Source organism: Protopterus annectens, chromosome 13.part0 (assembly GCF_019279795.1).
Source record: "Protopterus annectens isolate FY-2018-M chromosome 13.part0, PAN1.0, whole genome shotgun sequence".
NCBI lineage: Eukaryota > Metazoa > Chordata > Ceratodontiformes > Protopteridae > Protopterus > Protopterus annectens.
The window spans coordinates 691,194,567-691,213,795 of NC_056747.1; the positions used below are offsets into that span (position 1 = coordinate 691,194,567).

A 19,229-nucleotide genomic window follows, 5' to 3' on the forward strand; every position below is an offset into this window, starting at 1 on the left:
GGGAGGACTATGGCTCACCAAGTTCACAGATGACTGCAAACTGGGCGCGATAATTGACTCTCCAGCTGACACAAACATCCTTCAAAAAGGTCTCGCAGAGACGGATAACTGGTGCTAGAGCCATGGTCTAAAGCTAAATGCCAAAAAGTGTATAGTCATACCCTTTGGCAAAAACAATGTGCCCACAAATTACCACATAGGTGGTAACCCATTAAGTACAGAGAAAGTAATTAGGGATCTGGGGACCCAAGTTGATAGCAATCTCTCCTTTGACAACCACATTGCCAAAGTGGTTAGAAAGACCTTCTACATAGCCCACCTCATCATGAAAGGATCCACATCTAGATCAAGAGAGGTAATCGTGCCCCTTTATTCATCCCTCATCAAGCCCATCATAGAATACAATGCCCCCTTTGGGATGTACCTTACCCGACACCTGCTGCAATTAGAAAGACCCCAAAAGTACCTCACCAGGAGGATCAAGGGACTCAAACAGATGCCATATACTGCTCGGTTAAAATAACTCCAGCTCTACTCAGTTGAAAACCGCCTACTTCGAGGTGATCTATGCCTGACATATAAAGCTATGTCCAACCCAGAATTAATGGACATGCTCCACCTCAGTAAATCTAAATCCCTTAGAGCCACACGCTCGAGGGACTTGAACCTCAGCACAGAAATAAATAGAACATGCTGGAGGGACAGAGTCACAACCCAGAGGCTCCCTTCGCTCTGGAATAGAATTCCAATTCATGTTAGGCAGAGCACCTCACTGACTCTCTTCAAGAAGAATCTTGATGAGTGGATGGGGGATCGTAGGTTTGTCCCGGGGATTACTTCTGTGTCACTATTAGACAGAGGCACAGTAAACTAAACTTTAAAAGGGGCACAGTATACTCAAATCAAGGGGTGGCATAAGCCAAGCACAATCGGGCTAGGCTTATAAATGCCCCAGGGCAGATAGCCCAGTATGAACCTATGAACCCAGCAAAAGAAAGGGGGATGGAAGGAGGGTAACCTGGACTGCAACAGTGAATACACTCGAACATCTACATTTATGGTAGGTACACAACTGTACTATGTTCATCGTGTTTCACTGTTGCAGTCATTAGTCTTGGGTTTAATCCCAAAGCTGAGGATGGGTGGCTGGGCTAAATAGGATTAGGAGAGGCTATGAAGCCCTGCAGAACTGCAGTGGCAAAGCCTGCTCTGGATTTAGAGTACAGAGTTAAGTGGTAGTGCTTTGGAAAAGTGTGTACTGAACTCCAAGTTGCAGCCTCTAAGATGTCTTTGGTTAGTACTCCTCTGAGGAAGGCTGCTGAAGTGGCTGCTGCTCTGGTTGAATGTGGCCTAATGCCCTTAGGCACTGATTTGCTGTGCTGTGAGTAGCAGAAACGAATGCAATGGCCTATCCATTTTGAAATAGTCTGTTTTGAGAAAGCCTTTCCTTGTGAAACTGCAGCATATGCCACTAAAAGTTGCTCAGTCTTTCTGAAAGCTTTAGTTCTGTCCAAGCAGAAGCGTAGCTGTCGGTGTATGTCCAAAGAATGCAGAAGTCTCCCACCCTTGTTCTGTGGATTTGGATAAAAGGTAGGCAAGTGAATGGTTTGGTTAAGGGCCACATTGGACACCACCTTAGACATAAATGTAGGGTTTGTCCTCAGAGAAACCCTGTCTGGATGGAAAATGATAAAAGGTTCCACAGCCATGAGTGCCTGTAACTCCGAGACTCGTCTTGCAGAGGTTATTGCTAGGAACAGAGCTGTTTTCCAGGATAAGAATTTTATATCAGCTGTTGAGGCTGGCTCAAAAGGAGGCAGTGTGAGTTTTTCCAAGACATAATTGAGGTCCCATGCAAGTATTGGTGCTCTCCTTGGAGGTCTTATGTTTTTGGCCACTCTGAGGTACTGTCTTATTAAAGGGTGAGAAAAGATAAGTGGTTCCGTATTGTAATGGGCTGAAATGGCAGAGGCATGAATCTTAATTGATAAAAAGGATAGGCCTTTGTCCAGCATCTCAGTTAAGTATTGTAAAATCTGAGGAATATTTGGTACAAACGTGTCAATTCCTTGTTCCTGGTTCCAAGCACAGAATCTCTTCCATTTTTCTGCATAAGATTTTCTAGTACTGGGCCTCCTGGCCTCCAAAATAACATCCATTGCAGCTTTGGAGAGAGGAGTGTTCTGAATGGCTACATTATTCGCCATGCTGCCAGATTTAAGGTCCTGAGTTGGCTGTGCAGGATCTGATTGTTTTGTTGGGTCAGGAAGTGAGAAGTTTGAGGCAATGTCCAGGCTGGACCTTGAGACAAGTTCTTTAGGATTGGGTACCAGTGCTGGCGTGGCCAGTCTGGGGCAATCAGTATCATTTTTGGCTTCTCTTGTCTGACCTTTAGGAGTACCTTGGGGAGGAGAGGCAGAGGCAGGCATATACTGTTAGGTTTTTCCAGCTGAAGGATAGGGCATCCACTTTCCATGCTTGCTTGTGATAAATCCTTGTGCACAATCTCTGTAGTTGGCAGTTGTGAGGGGAGGCAAATAGATCTATGTCTGGGCATTCCCATTTCCTTGTTATCATGCTGAAGACTTGTGGATCCAGTTTCCACTCATGGGGATCCATTAGGTTTCTGCTTAGTTCGTCTGCCAGAGTATTTATTTTTCCTGGCAGGAATTGTGCTTGCAGGTGAACTTGATAAGTCAATGCTGTGTCCCACAAAGTCATGGCTTGTCTGCAGAGGGGGTAGGAATGTGTGCCTCCCTGCTTGTTTATGTACCACATGACTGTAGTATTGTACGTCGTTATCAGTAGTTGCCCTGGATGAAGTAGATCCTTGAAAGCTGTCAGGGCATTCTGAACAGCTAGCATCTCTTTTTGATTGATATGAAGATGCATCTGGCTTGCGGGCCATGTGCCCTGAATACATTTTCCTGCCATGTGGGCCCCCCAGGCATAATCTGATGCATCCGTTGTTAGTGTCTGCCTGGCTGTGGGTAAAGTGAATGGCTGTCCCTTGTTGTGGTGACAGGCCCGTGCCCACCTTCGAAACTCCTGTTGCAGGCAGGGAATGAGGGTAATTAATGTTTCCAGGCTGTGGCAATGTTGAGTCCAAACACTTTTTAGATACCATTGTAGTTTCCTCATATGCAGTCTGGAATATGGAATTAGCAGAATGCAGGATGCCATGAAGCCCAAAGCCTGCAGAATTTTTCTTGCAGATAACTGGGTCTTTGTTGCCAACATTTTGAAGCAAGAAGTCAGTTGCTTTTGTTTATCTGGCATGACATAAGCCATCTGGGCAGTCGTATTTAAGCTTGCACCCAGGAATATTATCTCTTGAGAGGGTACTAGTTTTGATTTCTTTTCGTTTACTGTGTACCCTAGGCAAATTAATAATCTTTTTACAAACGCCAGATGCTTTAGTAGAATGTCTTTGTTCTCTGCTTGAGTAAGGTAGTCGTCCAAGTAAGGATATATTTGAATTCCCCTTTGTCTGCAAAATGCAATTACTGGTGCCAGGCATTTTGTGAAGACCCTGGGCGCAGTAGATAAACCAAAGGGCAGTGCAGAGAATTGGTAGTGCATTGAACCAGCTATGAATCTGAGGTATCTTCTGCAAGATTGTCTGACTGGGACATGCAGGTATGCCCGTTACGAGCCAAGCCTTCTTGCCCAGCATGGGCAGTAGCTGCTGCAGAGTCAACATTTTGAATTTTGGAACGTCCAGAAATGTGTTTAGAATAGAAAGGTCCAGTATTGGTCTCCAGGCTTTGTCCTTTCTGGGCACCAAGAAAAGTCTCGAGTAAAATCCTTGTACCTGCGCTTGTTGTGGTACTCGCTGAATGGCCCTCATGTCCATGAGAGATGAAACCTGCTTTTGTGCCTCTGCCCATTGATTGTGTGGCAGGTCTGGCATACCTTTTGCCCTTGGCAGGGTGTGAAAGTGGAACCTGTAGCCCTGAGACACTATGTTCAACACCCATTAGTCCTGGGTAATCATGTGCCAATTTTGTGAAAAAAAGTGCTAATTTTCCCCCTAAGGGGGCTGCCAAAAGATAAGTGCTTGGTTCTGGCAGAGGAAAGTCATTGGGACTGTTTCCTGTATGGCTGTAATTTGTCTTCTCCGCTTTTAGAGGTAGAAGCACCACATTGTTTAGGCCTATATGAGCCTTGGGGCTGGGATCTGCCTCTGGGGCGTCTGTATCTGCCTCTTTGTGGCCTGTCTGACACTGGAAAGGACCAATTCTTTGTAGGCCAGTTCCTGCTAAATCTGGGTGGCTGCACCTGTAAGAAATCCTTAACTGTCTGCATAGATTTCGCTTTGTCCTCCATTTTCTTCAATACTACTTCTGCTTTAACACCAAACAAAGTATCATGCTGTAATGGAGCATCTAATAATTTTGCTTTAACATGATCAGGCAGATTCTGTTCTTTTAACCAAGCATGTCACCTAATGAAAGAACCCGTAACAGCGGCCCTGCAAGAGGCCTCCAGAGAATCAAAACCACATTGCAAAGTATGATTTCCCACTTGTTCAGTTGCATGCAATAAATTCTGCATTTCTTTGTTTTCTGCACATTCAGAATTTGTTAACATTTTCTGTTTAAGCAGTGACAATAAGTATTGCTGATATTTAAGCATATGAAATTGACAATTTAAAGCCCTCACAGCCAAGGTAGCAGAAGTGTAAACCTTTTTCCCCCCATCTGTCCAGTGCCCTTGAATCCCTATCAGAGGGGATAGGGTTTTTTGCAGTGGAAGCCTTGACCCCTTTGGGGCCCTGAGAAATAGTTTCTGGGTCAGCAGCAGGGTTTTTATAAAGAAATTTATGTGAATCTGGAACCCTGCAGTATCTGTCTGGCTTAACAGGTGCAGGGGGAAAAGAGTCATATCTACAATGTCTAAAATAGGAGGGATAGCAAGAGGCCTATGCTGAGGTAGTAAAAGAAAATCTCTAAGCCTTTTCTTAGATTCTGAGTAGTCTTGGCTCTCCCAGTGGAAGTGCTCCCTTATGGTATGCAGGGTTTCCCAAAAGAAAAATCCTCAGGAGGGGAGGCTGAAGGGATAGATTCTTCAGCATCAAAATCCTCACAGGGAGGGAGAGAGTATTCTTGGTCAGAAGAAGAGCCAGAGGAAATGGAAACCTGATCTGAAGATTCATATTCTGTCTCTTGCCTAGGCCTCTTCTCAGGAGGGGGATGGGAAAGTACAGCTGTGTACCTACCATAAATGTAGATGTTCAAGTGTATTCACTGTTGCAGTCATTACACTTGGGTTATCCTGCTGGCAGGCTACCCGCAGTCGGCCCGAATTCCAAAGTCCTGGTCCGGCGTCAGTTGCTGCGCCTCTTCCCTGATGTCAGAGCGCCAGGGGTATAAATGATGCAACCAACGCCATTTTCTTCAGTCTTTCTTGCCCCAGATGTCAGGTGCCCCCAAAAGGGTAGGCTGTAAAAATTATGATCATAAAAAAGCATGCACATAACCTTCATCTACAAGCAAATACACCACATAGGTTGTATAGAATAGAGAGGTACAGATAAGTCCCAGCAAAGAAAAAAGGGGGATGGTGGGAGGGTAACCTGTACTGCAACAGTGAATACACTCGAACATCTACATTTATGGTAGGAACACAACTGTACTATTTTCATTGTGTTTCGCTGTTGCAGTCATTACACTTGGGTTGAATCCCAAAGCTGAGGTTGGGTGGCTGGGCCTAAATAGAGTTTGGAGTGGCTATGAGGCCCTGCAGAACTGCAGTGGCAAAGCCTGCTCTGGATTTAGAGTAGAGAGGTAAATAGTAGTTGCTTTGTAAAAGTGTGCACTGAAGTCCAAGTTGCAGCCTCCAAATTACCCTTGGTTGGTACTCCTCTGAGGAAGGATGCTGCTCTGGTAGAATGTGGCCTATGCCCTTGGGCACTGATTTGCCATGTTGAGAATAGCAGAAGCTAATGCAGTGGCCTATCCATTTTGAAATAGTCTGCTTTGAAATGGCTTTTCCTTGTGAACCTGCAGCATATGCCACTAAGAGTTGCTCAGTTTTTCTGAAGGCTTTAGTCTTGTCCAAGTAAAAGCGTAGCTGTCTGTGTATGTCCAAAGTATGCAGAAGTCTCTCCCCCTTATTCTGAGGGTTTGGATAAAAGGTAGGCAAATGTATGGTTTGGTTAAGAGCCACGCTGGACACTACCTTAGGCATAAATGTCGGGTTTGTCCTTAGAGAAACCCTGTCCTGATGGAAGATAATAAAAGGTTCCACAGCGATTAGTGCCTGTAACTCTGAGATTCTTCTTGCTGAAGTTATTGCTAGGAGAAGAGCGGTTTTCCATGACAAGTATTTTATCTCTGCTGTACTGGCTGGTTCAAATGGAGGCAGTGTGAGTTTTTCCAAAACAAAATTGAGGTCCCATGTAGGTATTGGGGCTCTCCTTGGAGGTCTTATGTTTCTGGCCCCTCTGAGAAACTGTCTTAGCAGTGGATGAGAAAAAATAGGTGGGTCCGTATTGTAATGAGCTGAAATGGCAGAGGCATGGATCTTAATTCATGAGAAGGATAGGCCTTTGTCCAGCATCTCAGTTCGGTATTGCAAAATCTGAGGAACATTAGGTTCAAGCGAGTCAATTCCCTGCACTTGGTTCCAAGCACAGAATCTCTTCCATTTTTCTGCATAAGATTTTCTGGTGCTGGGCCTCCTGGCCTCCAAAATAATATCCATAACTGCTTTTGAGAGAGGTGTGTTCTGAATGATTACAATATCCGCCATACAGTTAGATTTAGGGTTCTGAGTTGGCTGTGCAAGATCTGATTGTTCTGTTGGGTCAGCAAATGAGGTATTAGAGGCAATGTCCAGGCTGGGCCTTGAGACAAGCTCTTTAGGATTGGGTACCAGTGCTGGCATGGCCAGTCTGAGGCAATCAGTATCATTTTTGGCTTCTCTTGTCTGACCTTTAGGAGTACCTTGGAGAGGAGAGGCAGAGGAGGGAAGGCATATACTGTAAGGGCTTTCCAGCTGAAAGAAAGGGTGTCCACTTTCCATGCTTGCCTGTGATAAGTCCGAGTGCATAATCTCTGTAGCTGGCAGTTGTGAGGGGAGGCGAATAGATCTATGTCTGGGCATCCCCATTTCCCTGTTATGTTGAAGATTTGTGGATCCAGTTTCCACTCGTGAGGATCTATGAGGTTTCTGCTTAGTTCATCTGCCAAAGTGTTTGTCTTTCCTGGCAGGAATTGTGCTTGCAGATGTACTTGGTAAGTCAATGCTGTGTTCCAGAAAGTCATGGCTTGCCTGCAGAGGGGGTAGGAATGCGTGCCCCCTTGCTTGTTTATGTACCACATGACTGTAGTATTGTCCATCTTTATCAGTAGTTGCCCTGGATGAAGTAGGTCCTTGAAGGCTGTCAGGGTATTTTGTACAGCTAGCATCTCTTTTTGATTGATATGAAAATGCATTTGGTTTGTGGGCCATGTGCCCTGAGTACATTTTCCTGCCATGTGCACCCCCCAGGCATAATCTGATGCATCTGTTGTTAGTGCCTGCCTGGCAGTGGGTAAGGTGAATGGCTGTCCCTTGTTGTGGTGACAGGCCTGTGCCCACCATAGAAATTCCTGTTGCAGGCAGGGAATAAGAGTAATTACTGTTTCCAGGCTGTGGCAATGTTGAGTCCAAACACTTTTTAGATACCATTGTAGTTTCCTCATATGCAGTCTTGCACATGGAATTAGTAGAATGCAGGATACCATGTAGCCCAGAGCCTGCAGAATTTTTCTTGCAGATAACTGGGTCTTTGTTGCCATGTCTTTGAAGTAAGAAGTCAGATGCCTTTGTTTGTCTGGCGTGAGATAAGCCATCTGGGCAGTTGTATTTAAGCTTGCACCCAGGAATATTATCTCTTGAGAGAGCATTAGTTTTGATTTCTTTTCGTTTACTGTGTACACTAGGCAAATTAGTAATCTTTTTACAAACGCCAGATGCTCTAGTAGAATATCTTTGTCCTGTGCTTGAATGAGGCAGTCGTGCAAGTATAGGTATATTTGAATTCCTCTTTGTCTGCAAAATGCAATTACTGGTGCCAGGCATTTTGTGAAGACCCTGGGCGCAGTAGATAAGCCAAAGGGCAGTGCAGAGAATTGGTAGAGCATTGAGCCAGCTATGAATCTGAGGTATCTTCTGCAAGATTGTCTGATTGGGACATGCAGGTATGCCTCTTTGAGGTCCAAAGTTACAAGCCAAACCTTCTTGCCCAGCATGGGCAGAAGCTGCTGTAGAGTCAACATTTTGAATCTTGGGACGTACAGAAAAGTATTTAGAATAGACAGGTCCAAAATTGGTCTCCAGGCTTTGTCCTTTCTGGGTACTAAGAAAAGTTTTGAGTAAAATCCTTGCCCCTGCTCTTGTTGTGGCACTGGCTGAATAACCCCCATGTCCATGAGAGATGAAACTTGCTTTTGTGCCTCTTGCCATTGATTGCGTGGCAGGTCTGGCATGCCTTTTGCCTTTGGAAAGGTGTGAAAGTGGAACCTGTAGCCCTGAGAGACTATATTTAAGACCCATTTGTCCTGGGTGATCTTGCGCCAGTTTTGTGGAAAAACTGCTAGCTTTCCCCCTAAGGGTGCTGCCAAAAAAATAAGTGCTTGGCATTGGCAGAGGGAAGTCATTGGGACTGTTTTCTATAAGGCTGTGATTTATCTTCTCTGCTTTTGGACGTAGGAGCACCCCATTGTTTGGGCCTGTATGAGCCCTGGAGCTGTTGCCTGCCTCTAGGGCGTCTGAATCTGCCTCTTTGTGGTCTGTCTAACACTGGAAAGGACCAATTCTTAGAGGGCCAGTTCCTGCTAAATCTGGGTGGCTGTACCTGTAAGAAATCTTTTACTGTGCATAAATTTTGCCTTATCCTCCATTTTCTTTAACACCTCCTCTGCCTTAACACCAAACAAAGTATCATGCTGTAATGAAGCATCCAATAATTTTGCTTTAACATGATCAGGCAAATTCTGTTCCTTTAACCAAGCATGCCTTCTAATAACAGAACCTGTAACAGCGGCCCTGCACGAGGCCTCCAGTGAATCATAGCCACATTGCAAAGTATGCTTTCCCACTTGTTCAGCTGTATGCAATAAATCCTGCAAATCTTTGTTCTCAGTACATTCAGAATTTGTCAACATTTTTTGTTTTAACAGACATTAAGTATTGCTGATATTTGAGCATATGAAACTGACAATTTAAAGGCCTTACAGCCAAGGTAGCAGAAGTGTAAACTTTTTCCCCCATCTGTCCAAAGCCCTAGAATCTCTGTCTGAGGGGACAGGGTGTTTGGCAGAAGCAGCCTTGACCCCTTTGGGACCCTGTGATACAGTTTCTGGGTCAGCAGCAGGGTTTTTGTAAAGAAATGTATGGGTGTCTGGAACCCTGTAATATCTGTCTGGCTTAACAGGGGCAGGAGGTACAGAGTCTGGAGACAGGCCGGACTCTGAGAAAATATCATCCACTAGATCTAGAACAGGGGGAATTGCAGGAGGTCTATGCTGAGGAAGCAAAAGAAAGTCTCTAAGTCTTTTCTTAGATTCGGAATAATCCTGGCTCTCCCAATGGAAATGCTCTCTCATGGTATGTTGGGTTTCCCCAAAGGAATAGTCCTCAGGAGGAGAAGCTGAAGGAATAGAATCTTCAGCATCAGAATCCTCATAGGGAGGAACAGAATATCCCTGATCAGAAGAGGAATCAGAGGAAATGGAAACCTGATCAGAGGAGTCATATTCAGTGTCTTGCCTAGGCCTCTTATCAGGAGGGGATGGGATCCCCTGATCAGAGTAATAAGGTCTTCGGCCATTTTGAGCATCTGTTTCTTAGGCATAGAAGCCTGTCCTGGAGAATGCTGTACTGGTTTCCTCGTCTTTAAAACTGGTTTAGACTTTGTCTTGGATGCTGAAGTAGGCTTTATATAAAGTTGTGTAGGTCTGAAGACACCCTCAAAAGCCGATGCCTGCTCAGCGGCTCCGGACCCATCTGAGGGATTAATTTCCGAAGGGCCAATACCTTGAGTATCCAGAGGCCTGGCTGTCTCCATGTGGGAGTCGGAGGCCGCCTGTAGCTCTGAGGTAGCAGGAGTCAGGGGCTGCGAAAGCGCCTCACTGAGCACCGGCGAACTGGTGACTGGCCTAGAAGAGGCTTCGTCGTCGGTTTTGGACCTCGGATGCTTGTCCTTGTCTTTATCCTTGCATTTTTTATGAATTCCGGTCATCGGTTGTTCCAACGGCATTATGTAGTTAAACCTTCTGCCAAAATAATGAAAAGCAAAATCGTATCTATGCTTAATAGTGCGTTGGTTAAATCTAGCACAAAACCGACAACTAGCAATGTCGTGGTCAGGGCCTAGGCAAGGAATACAGTAAGAGTGGAAATCCTTATGAGGTATTTGCTTCCCACAAGAAATACAATTGTTAACTTTTCCTGACATCGGTCTGGAGCAAGAAAAAAGTTTCCCCAACGGGGTACTTAGTTTATTGAAGACTTCAGATCTGAAATTTGTTTTCGAAAATATCAGGATTCGGCCGACTGGCACTTGCGAACTGCTTATGCTTCGGGCACCGCGCGGCAAGAAAAACTGGGGAAAATGGCATTGGCTGCATCTTTTATACCCCTGGTGCTCTGACGTCAGGGAAGAGGCAACAGCAACCGATGCCAGACCAGGACTTTGGAATTCGGGCCGACTGCAGGTAGCCTGCCAGCAGGATAACCCAAGTGTAATGACTGCAACAGTGAAACACGATGAACATCCCCTGATCAAAGTAATTAGGTCTTCGGCCCTTTTGAGCATCTGTTTTTTAGGCATAGAGGCCTGTCCCTGGGCTTGCTGCCCTTGTTTCTTTGTCTTTAGTGGTGCTTTAGTCTTTGTCTTAGAAGCTGTAGTCGGTTTGATATATAACTGTGTAGGCCTGAAAATACCCTCAGAAGCCGATGCCTGCTCAGCGGCTCCGGATCCATTTGAGGGGATATTTTCCAAGTGTCCAATAACTTGAGTTTCCAGAGGCCTAGTCTGCTCCAAGTGGGAGTCGGTAGCGGGTGTCAGGGGCTGCGAAAGTGCCTCACTGAGAACCGGCGACTGGCTTAAAAGAAGCCTCATCATCAGTTTTGGACCTCGGATGCCTGTCCTTTTCCTTGCGTTTCTTGTGAATTGCGGTAGTCAGATGGCTATCCGACAATGTGTAATTAAATCTTCGGCCAAAGTAATGAAATGCAAAATCGTACAGATGCTTAATAGTGCGTTGGTTAAATCTAGCACAAAATCTGCAATTAGCTACGTCGTGATCGGGGCCCAGGCAAGGAATACAATAAGAATGGAAGTCCTTATGAGGTATTTGCTTCCCACAAGAAATACAATTATTAACTTTTTCTGACATCGGTCTGGAGCAAGAAAAAAGTTTCCCCAACGGGGTACTTAGCTTTAAATGAAGACTTTGTATCTGAAATTCGAACACGAAAATCTCAGGAGTCGGCCGACCGGCACTTGCGAACTGCTTCTGCTTTGGGCACCGCGAGGCAAGAAAGGCTGAAGAAAATGGCGTCGGCTGCATCTTTTATACCCCTGGCGAACTGACATCAGGGAAGAGGCGACAGCAACCGACGCCAGACCAAAACTTTGGAATTCAGGCTGACTGTGGCTAGCCTGCTAGCAGGATAACCCAAGAGTAATGACTGCAACAGTGAAACACGATGAACATCCCCTGAACAGTTAGGACTATATCTTCTTCTGGAAAGGCCATAGTTTTTTTTTCTATGTTCATTATACACCCCAGGAAGGTTTAACTTTTCCTTTTTGTGATGCAGGAACTGGCTCTATAACCCCTCCTTGCAAATTCTAAAGGAGTACCGGGGACAAGAGGCTCAGCTGGTCTGGAGGGTACAGGGGGATTTCATTGATGGGGTGAGTATTTTCTGTCCACTGCCAAGGGTATCCTCACTGAATTATTCTCAGGACCTACTTGTCTGAGACTATTTGTAGCTAGGCTACTGAACTGAGCTAAAGCCTTAGGAAAGGTGAAAGTGGAGGAAGGACAGGAGGAAGTGACATAATGCCGTGAGTCTTGGCATAATCACTCTTCAGAAAGGGAAAGAACTTTTTTCAGAAAGGAACCCCTTTTATTTGGTTTGGAAGCATTATCCTCGTGCCATTTCCTCTTGGTACACAGACTCTTGTTAGGCAGGGATTTTGTTTGTTTGTTCTGCCCTTTGAAGTTGGATACCTTATTAGGCGAGAACCTACGAATATGAAACATTCTAGATACCCCATGCGTTTATCTTTATCATTCTACTGTTTGAGAATCTGAGTAGCAGCAGGACCAAACATTCAGAACTTAAAGGAGCATTCAAAATCTCATTTTTTTTAAATCTGCAGAAAAATTATGGTTATATAACTAAGCAAGCCTTCTCTATACAACAGAAATGAATGCATTTCCAGTAGTGTCACACCTTCCAAGATACTCTTCAAAGGATGTTTCGAAACCTGAGTCACATTAAAAACAGTCTCATTCATATAGCACTTCTGTTCAGCAGGCAAAGATACAGCAAATTCATATAAACTGTAAACACACTGTAAAATATATTTCCAGAAGAAGCCTTGATAATTTAAAATTCTAAAGACTAAATTACTACAGTGATCCAACTTTTTTTTTCTGAGATTTTAAGCACTTGCCAATTTTATCCAGCGATCATCAGCGGTGGTGCAGTGGTAGAGTTGTTGCCTCACAGCAAGAGGTTCTCCCATTCGATTCTCGGCTAGAATGCGGGGAGTGCCTTCTGTGTGGAGTCTGCATGTCCTCCCAGCGGTTGGGTGGGCATTCGAAAGACATGCATAAATAGGCGTGCCTTCGTTGAAGGTTGAACGTCGAGCTGGCACCTTGGCGTTTGTGAAAGTCTACTGCCAATCATTAGCAGACCGGACTTCCGCTGTGGCGACCCCTAACCGGGAAAAGCCGAAAGACAAACAACAATGCAGGGTTAGAAGAAGCCAAGGCTCTCTTGTTAGAGTTGACAGCTGGAGAAACAGCAGCTAGGTTAGCTGACAAAGGACCAAATAGAGTTGCAAAATCAGAGTACATCTTCTATTTCTTCATAGCCTTTTTAGGAAATGGTTTGTTAGCCAAAGGAGTTTTATAGATGTCTTCTAAAGCCAAAACACTGGGAATCTCATCCTCAATAAGATCATAAACTCTGCCAGCTGGAGATTGTTTTCAGTCAAATTCATGTCAAAAACCTAGCTAACATCTATGGAAAGGTGAATCCTTGCTTGGGATTTTGAACCCAATAACCTTCCGAAAAAATCAGACTGGATGGACTCATAGTGTTCACTACTATCTGTATCAGAGTCCCCACCAATATCTGTGGTATTAGACTAATCTCTAGAGAAGATAGCTCCACAATCACTCTGAAAAGAAACATAGGAATATAGCTTCAGAGATTAGCTGACTTTTAAACACACTTAGCTAAGGAAACTACAACAGCCTTATACAAGGCAATAACCTGATTGCCTGTCGTGTGGTTAACATTCTGTTTCTTCTTAGTAAGGACTACAAACTATCTGAGGACAGAGTATTATTGTCTGCCAAGGGGTTTCTTACCCCAGACCTTTCCTGCACCTAAAGGGTTTGGTTCTCTAATACCAGAACTAAATGCTGGAACAGCCTTGGAAGATGAGTCTGACCCCCCCAATACTATAGAGGGATGCGGGTTCACACCAGAGGGTAACAGGGAAAAAGTTAAGTGGTCTGTGGGCCAGCTTAAAGCAATAACAGATTCACAAACTGTAGGCATGTTTTTGTTGATTTTTTTTCTTTTTAGGTACAACTGGATTTGATGGGACAGCTGCAGCAGGATCCATCAAGTCACAGAATATACCAGTCAGAATGCTAACACTAACGGAACAATAGAAAATATAAACTATGTTCTCACACAGCAAATGGGACTAAACTGCAAAAAATACAGCAGAAATAACTAAAATCATGCTAAGCCTTGTTCTGCAATCTGCACAATGTAGTAAACAGCACACAGTCACAGTACCAAGTAAAATTCATTTTTCCAAATAGTGGCAAAAAAATCAAATATACGCTCTTAAATTACATAGAAGAAACCTTTTAAAACAGCAGAAATAAGCATTTACTTAGATATTCCCTTAACAAAAATGAAAAAAAAATCTCCACAGAAAATGCAAAGAACGTAATTTGCAGTAAACATGTGATTTAATGATAAAAACAGCTATAGCAGTGTTAAACCAGTAGTAACTATCATAAAAATGAAAAAAGTGTGAAGAAATTTAATATTTTCCTATCAGTACTTCAAAATGAAGCAGATAAAAAGCAGAAACAACTGGCCTATTGGCATTCTGCCAAGAGACTGTCCCTAATGTTCAACTGACACCACAGAACTTCAGTCTTGCAGTACAAGTCATAAAACACTTCAGAAAAGACCCACAACTGCTTAAAAGCAGTATTATGCATACAAACAATATGTACTTTGAATTCCCAGTGGAATTAACAGCAGTAGTAAATAGCAAGTACATTAAAATAAAAAAAATTAACACACACATTATTTTTGAATGAAACAGAAAGAAAACAAAAGTATTTAATAATAAAAGTTGAACTGAAGTTCCCAAAAGGATTTTCTCAGAGTTTAGAAACTGTAATCTGCCAGTGCAGGCTACTTAGGAGATTCAAATGTGAGAGTTCTTAATCTGGCACTAAAGACTGAGTAACTGACTCTCTGTGACAGGGTTAGACTTCCCCATGATGGAAGGGGCTTGCCCAATCCCCTATCACAGAGAGTCAAAGGAGGGGATTCTGATCTATGAAAAGCTGCCAATGTAGGTTTTTGTACAGGCACAGAACCCATATGCCACTGAAGCAGTGTGAATGATGAACATATCAAACTGCTACGTGTACTGTTACCATTACAGTACACTAACATTACCTCCACCTGCTGCAAGAATTACTGTAATGGGATACAGTCACAATGTGGAGCTGTTACAATGAAGTAATATTTACATGCATCAGTCTTAATGATAACCATGATTCATTACATTTTGGAAGAAGTAATATATTTTAATGTACGTTTCCCGTCCCTTCTTTTTAAGGATCTGGAAGGTGCACTGTTGCTTTATTTTCTTTCCTGCTTACTCTTGGTGACTAACTGCTCTGCCAGCCAATTACAATCACTTTAATACTTCAGAACATGCCCATCTTGAGTGACTGTACATAACAAATACAAAAGTTCTAGAAAAAAAAGAACTCATGAATCCTAATGAGTTTGAAGTTACACATCAGTACTAGTTTGCCTGAACTTTCTGAGAACACTTCACATGATTTTTCAAACTCAATTGATTTGAATAAAAATAGAAATATTAACAGGTGGTCTCAAAGTTACCAGTGATACAATAGCAAAATTAAACATAGTGGAAAAACAAGAAATTGGGCCGTCTGACTGCCTGATTTATTCACCAATGTATGTACCAATAGAAGATAATAATTCTTATAAGCTCTACTTCACTAAAAGACTGAGGCACATGAGTAATACAGATTCCAGTAAGGATTTGGCACCAAAGACAAAGAACAAAATAAATTTTAACTCTATTAATTAATCAGGCAAGCTAAATCACAACAAAAGGCAGAGCTACAATAGTAGTATTGACATTGGAAAGACTACAGCACCTAGGATACATGACATTAAAGAGTGCTTAAATTTAACTAATTCTTCCAAAATATGTAACTCTATGGTTAATATTAATGAATTTGAGATTATTGATAATATATTGCCCACTACATCCCTTTATCCGGAAGTAATCAAAGTGCCATCTACTTCAGGAAAACTTGAGTTCAAAAGATGAAAACAAACATAACACTGATTTGCCAACCTTTGATAACTTTAGAAACTCCGGTTTTAAAAACTACAGTGATAACTGACTCAAATAATATGCACCAGATTCTAATACTAGGCAACGCTATACTTACATTATAGGGCAACTTGGCAATGTCGATAGCAGGATAATTACTGCTAGTTTATTGCCTGGTCTTAAGCTCGGGGATATGGTCACATTTTTACAGAAATTATAAATTCAAAACATGCATAATAAAGTTGTGGTACATGCTGGTATAAAAAAGAAGTTATGTCTTACCATAATGTTCCATCTGTGTTGTCGATCTTCATTTATCCTTGACTGTGGGTTCAGTTCTGTATCTCGTGACCGACTTGGCTGTTATTCCAGCTCGTGCCTTCCAAAAACTCTCGAGCTTAACCTTACAATGCTCCTGTAAAAATTACTTCATATCGAGTTTGCAATAGATACTGACAGATAGGAATAACAGATCAAAGACCATATCTGTAATCATAAAAGGAAAAACAACCTATTACAAAAAATCCATTCCACCAAGAAGTCCGAAAGGAAGGGGAAAAAGAGGGTGGGAATATCAAGGATAAGCGAATATGGACAACACAGATGGAACGTTATGGTAAGACATAACTTCTTTATCTGATGCTGTCAATCTTCACTTAATCCTTGACTGTGGGACAGAGCCACCAGCTACCTAAATCTTGGGAGGTCTCACAAAGGTATATTCCAGAGTACCAGGGAACCAAATGATGCTTGTCCTCTAGAGACCAGATCCAGCTTGCAATGACTAGCAAAGGGATGCCCAAGAAGCCGCTGCACACATGTTGTCTATAGAAGCTCTGGAATGAAAGACTGCAGAAGCAACAATTGCCCTAGTTGAATGTGTTTTTACAGGTCCTGGTAGTTGCAATTTCTTTTTGTTATAAATGAAGGTGATAGAGTCCTTCATAGGTTCATACTCGGCTATCTGCCCTAGGGCATTTATAAGCCTAGCCAGAGTGTGTTTGGCTTTCAACACCCATTTTAAATGAATTTTGCTATGCCCTTTTTCGAGGTTAGTATACTGTGCCTCTGTCTAACAGTGACACAGAAGTGATACCCGGGATAAACCTACGATCTCCCATCCACTCATCAAGATTCCTCTTGAAGAGAGTCAATGAGGGACTCTGCCTAACCTGGACTGGGATTTTATTCAAGAGTGAAGGGAGCCTCTGGGTTATGAATCTGTCCCTCCAGCATGTCCTATTTTTTCAGTGCTGAGGTTCAAGTCTCTCGAGTGCGTAGCTTGATGGGATTTGGATTTTCTGAGGTGCAGCATGTCCATTAATTCCGGGTTGGACATGTCTTTATACGTCAGGCACAGATCGCCTCTGAGCAGGCGGTATGCCACTGAGCAGAGCTGGAGTTTCTTTAACCGGGCAGCATATGGCATCTGTTTGAGCCCTTTGATCCTCTTGGTAAGGTACTTTTGGGGTCTTTCCAGTTGCTGCAGGTGTCTGGTAAGGTACATCCCAAAAAGGGCATTGTACTCAATTATGGGCCTGATGAGGGATGAGCAAAGAGGCACGATGACCTCCCCTGATCTAGATGTGAATATCTTCATGATTAGGTGGGCTATATAAAATGTTTTTCTAACCACTTTGGCCACGTGGTTTTCAAATGGGAGATTGATATCAAGTGGGTCCCCAGGTCCCTAATTACCTCTCCCGTACTTAATGGATTACCACCTATGTGGTAATTTGTGGGCACTTTGTTTTTGCCAAAGGGGATGACTATACATCCTTGAGCCATTTATCCAGAGTAACGTTAGAAACTGGTTTGCCCAGAGTAGCAGAAGAGAAGGAAACAAACAACTGATCAGATTTTCTGAAGTCTTTTGTTCTGTGATGGTAAAAATTTAATTGTCTATGAAGATCCAGCAAATGTAGGCAATAGTCACCCACGTTTGACAATTTGGGGAAAAATACTGGAAGCTGTATAGTCTGGTTGATATTAGTTTAGACACTATTTTTGGTATAAAACAAGGGTTTGTTTGCAGGAACACCCTGTTCTTATGAAAAATTAGGTAAGGAGGCTTGCAAGATAAGGCTTGTAGCTCAGATATTCTCCTACCAGAAGTAATAGCAATCAAAAATAAGGTTTTCCATGATAAATACTTCAAATCGCAGTTTGCAGATGGTTCAAATGAGGAATTAATTAAAGACTGTAGTACCAGATTCAAGTCCCAAGGTGTAAAAGGGTCTTTATATGGAGGGCTGAGCATTACAGTTCCTTTCAGAAAGGCTTTACAAGGTTTATGGGCCATTACAGCTGTATCACTCAGACCATCATGAAAGTTTGAAATTGCAGCTAAATGCACTTGTATCATCGAGAAGGATGCTCCTTTATTGAAAAGTGATGGAAAAGCTCAAAGACCCTACCAACTGGTGTAGAACATGGGTCCAGGTTACTCTTTGTAGCCCATTTTGAACATTTTTGTCACTTGCTGAAGTACAATCATTTAGTCAAAGGTTTGGGGGAGGCTAAAACAATCTGCTGAACTGGGGAAGTGAGAGTAGCATGCCTGGCAAACACTGAAATTAGAGAAGCCACACAGTGAACTTGAGATTTTGAAGATTCTGATGAACTAGTCCCTCCAGAAGGGACAAAAGGTCTGGAGCTGGGGTCCAGTATCCAAGGCTTCCGAACCAGGTGAGGTCAAAAAAGGGAAACCCAATCTGTGAAGGCCAGAATGGGACAATGAGAATTATCCTGTTCTTTGACCTGTTGGCTTTCTTTAGAAACTGGGATATGAGAGAAATTGGGGGAAAGGCATACAACAAACCGGGAGGGGGCAATCATGAAGGAGAGCATCTCTCTGTGACCAATGCAAAGTAGCTGCTGCACTTGTTGTTTGGGGGGGATGCAAAGAGCTTGCAGCAGGGCTGGCCCCATTGGCGGAATATCTCTTCTGCCAACAAAGGATTGAGACCACTCATAAGGCATTAAGATGCGCCTGCTCAGTTTGTCCGCAATCACGTCGGAGCTCCCTGGAATACACATTGCAATTAGAAAGCAGTTGGATGAAAGCACACATTGCCAAACCCTAAGTGCTTCTCGACAAAGAGGGTAAGATCTGGTTCCCTCTTGCTTTTTGATGTACTAGACCACTGACATGTCTGTTTGAATTGCAATCATTCGCAAGGGGAGGGTTTCTTAGAACGCTCGCAGTGCTAAGAGCACTGCCCTCATCTCTAGAACACGGATATATAAACTGGCCTCCATCTGGGACCAAGTGCCATGGACTGCCTATTCCTGATAATGCCCCCCCCCCCAATCTGGGATGAGTCTGTCATGACTATGGCTTGAGGTTGAGGAGGGA

The 19,229-nt window shown here is 43.3% G+C and overlaps 1 protein-coding gene across 2 annotated transcripts in view; it reads right to left on the reverse strand.

The window, feature by feature from the left end:
• Nucleotides 1-19,229, reverse strand: part of SMG6 (SMG6 nonsense mediated mRNA decay factor) — a 3,859,488-nt gene that overhangs the window by 70,824 nt on the left and 3,769,435 nt on the right. The gene's annotated exons all lie outside the window — the stretch shown is intronic.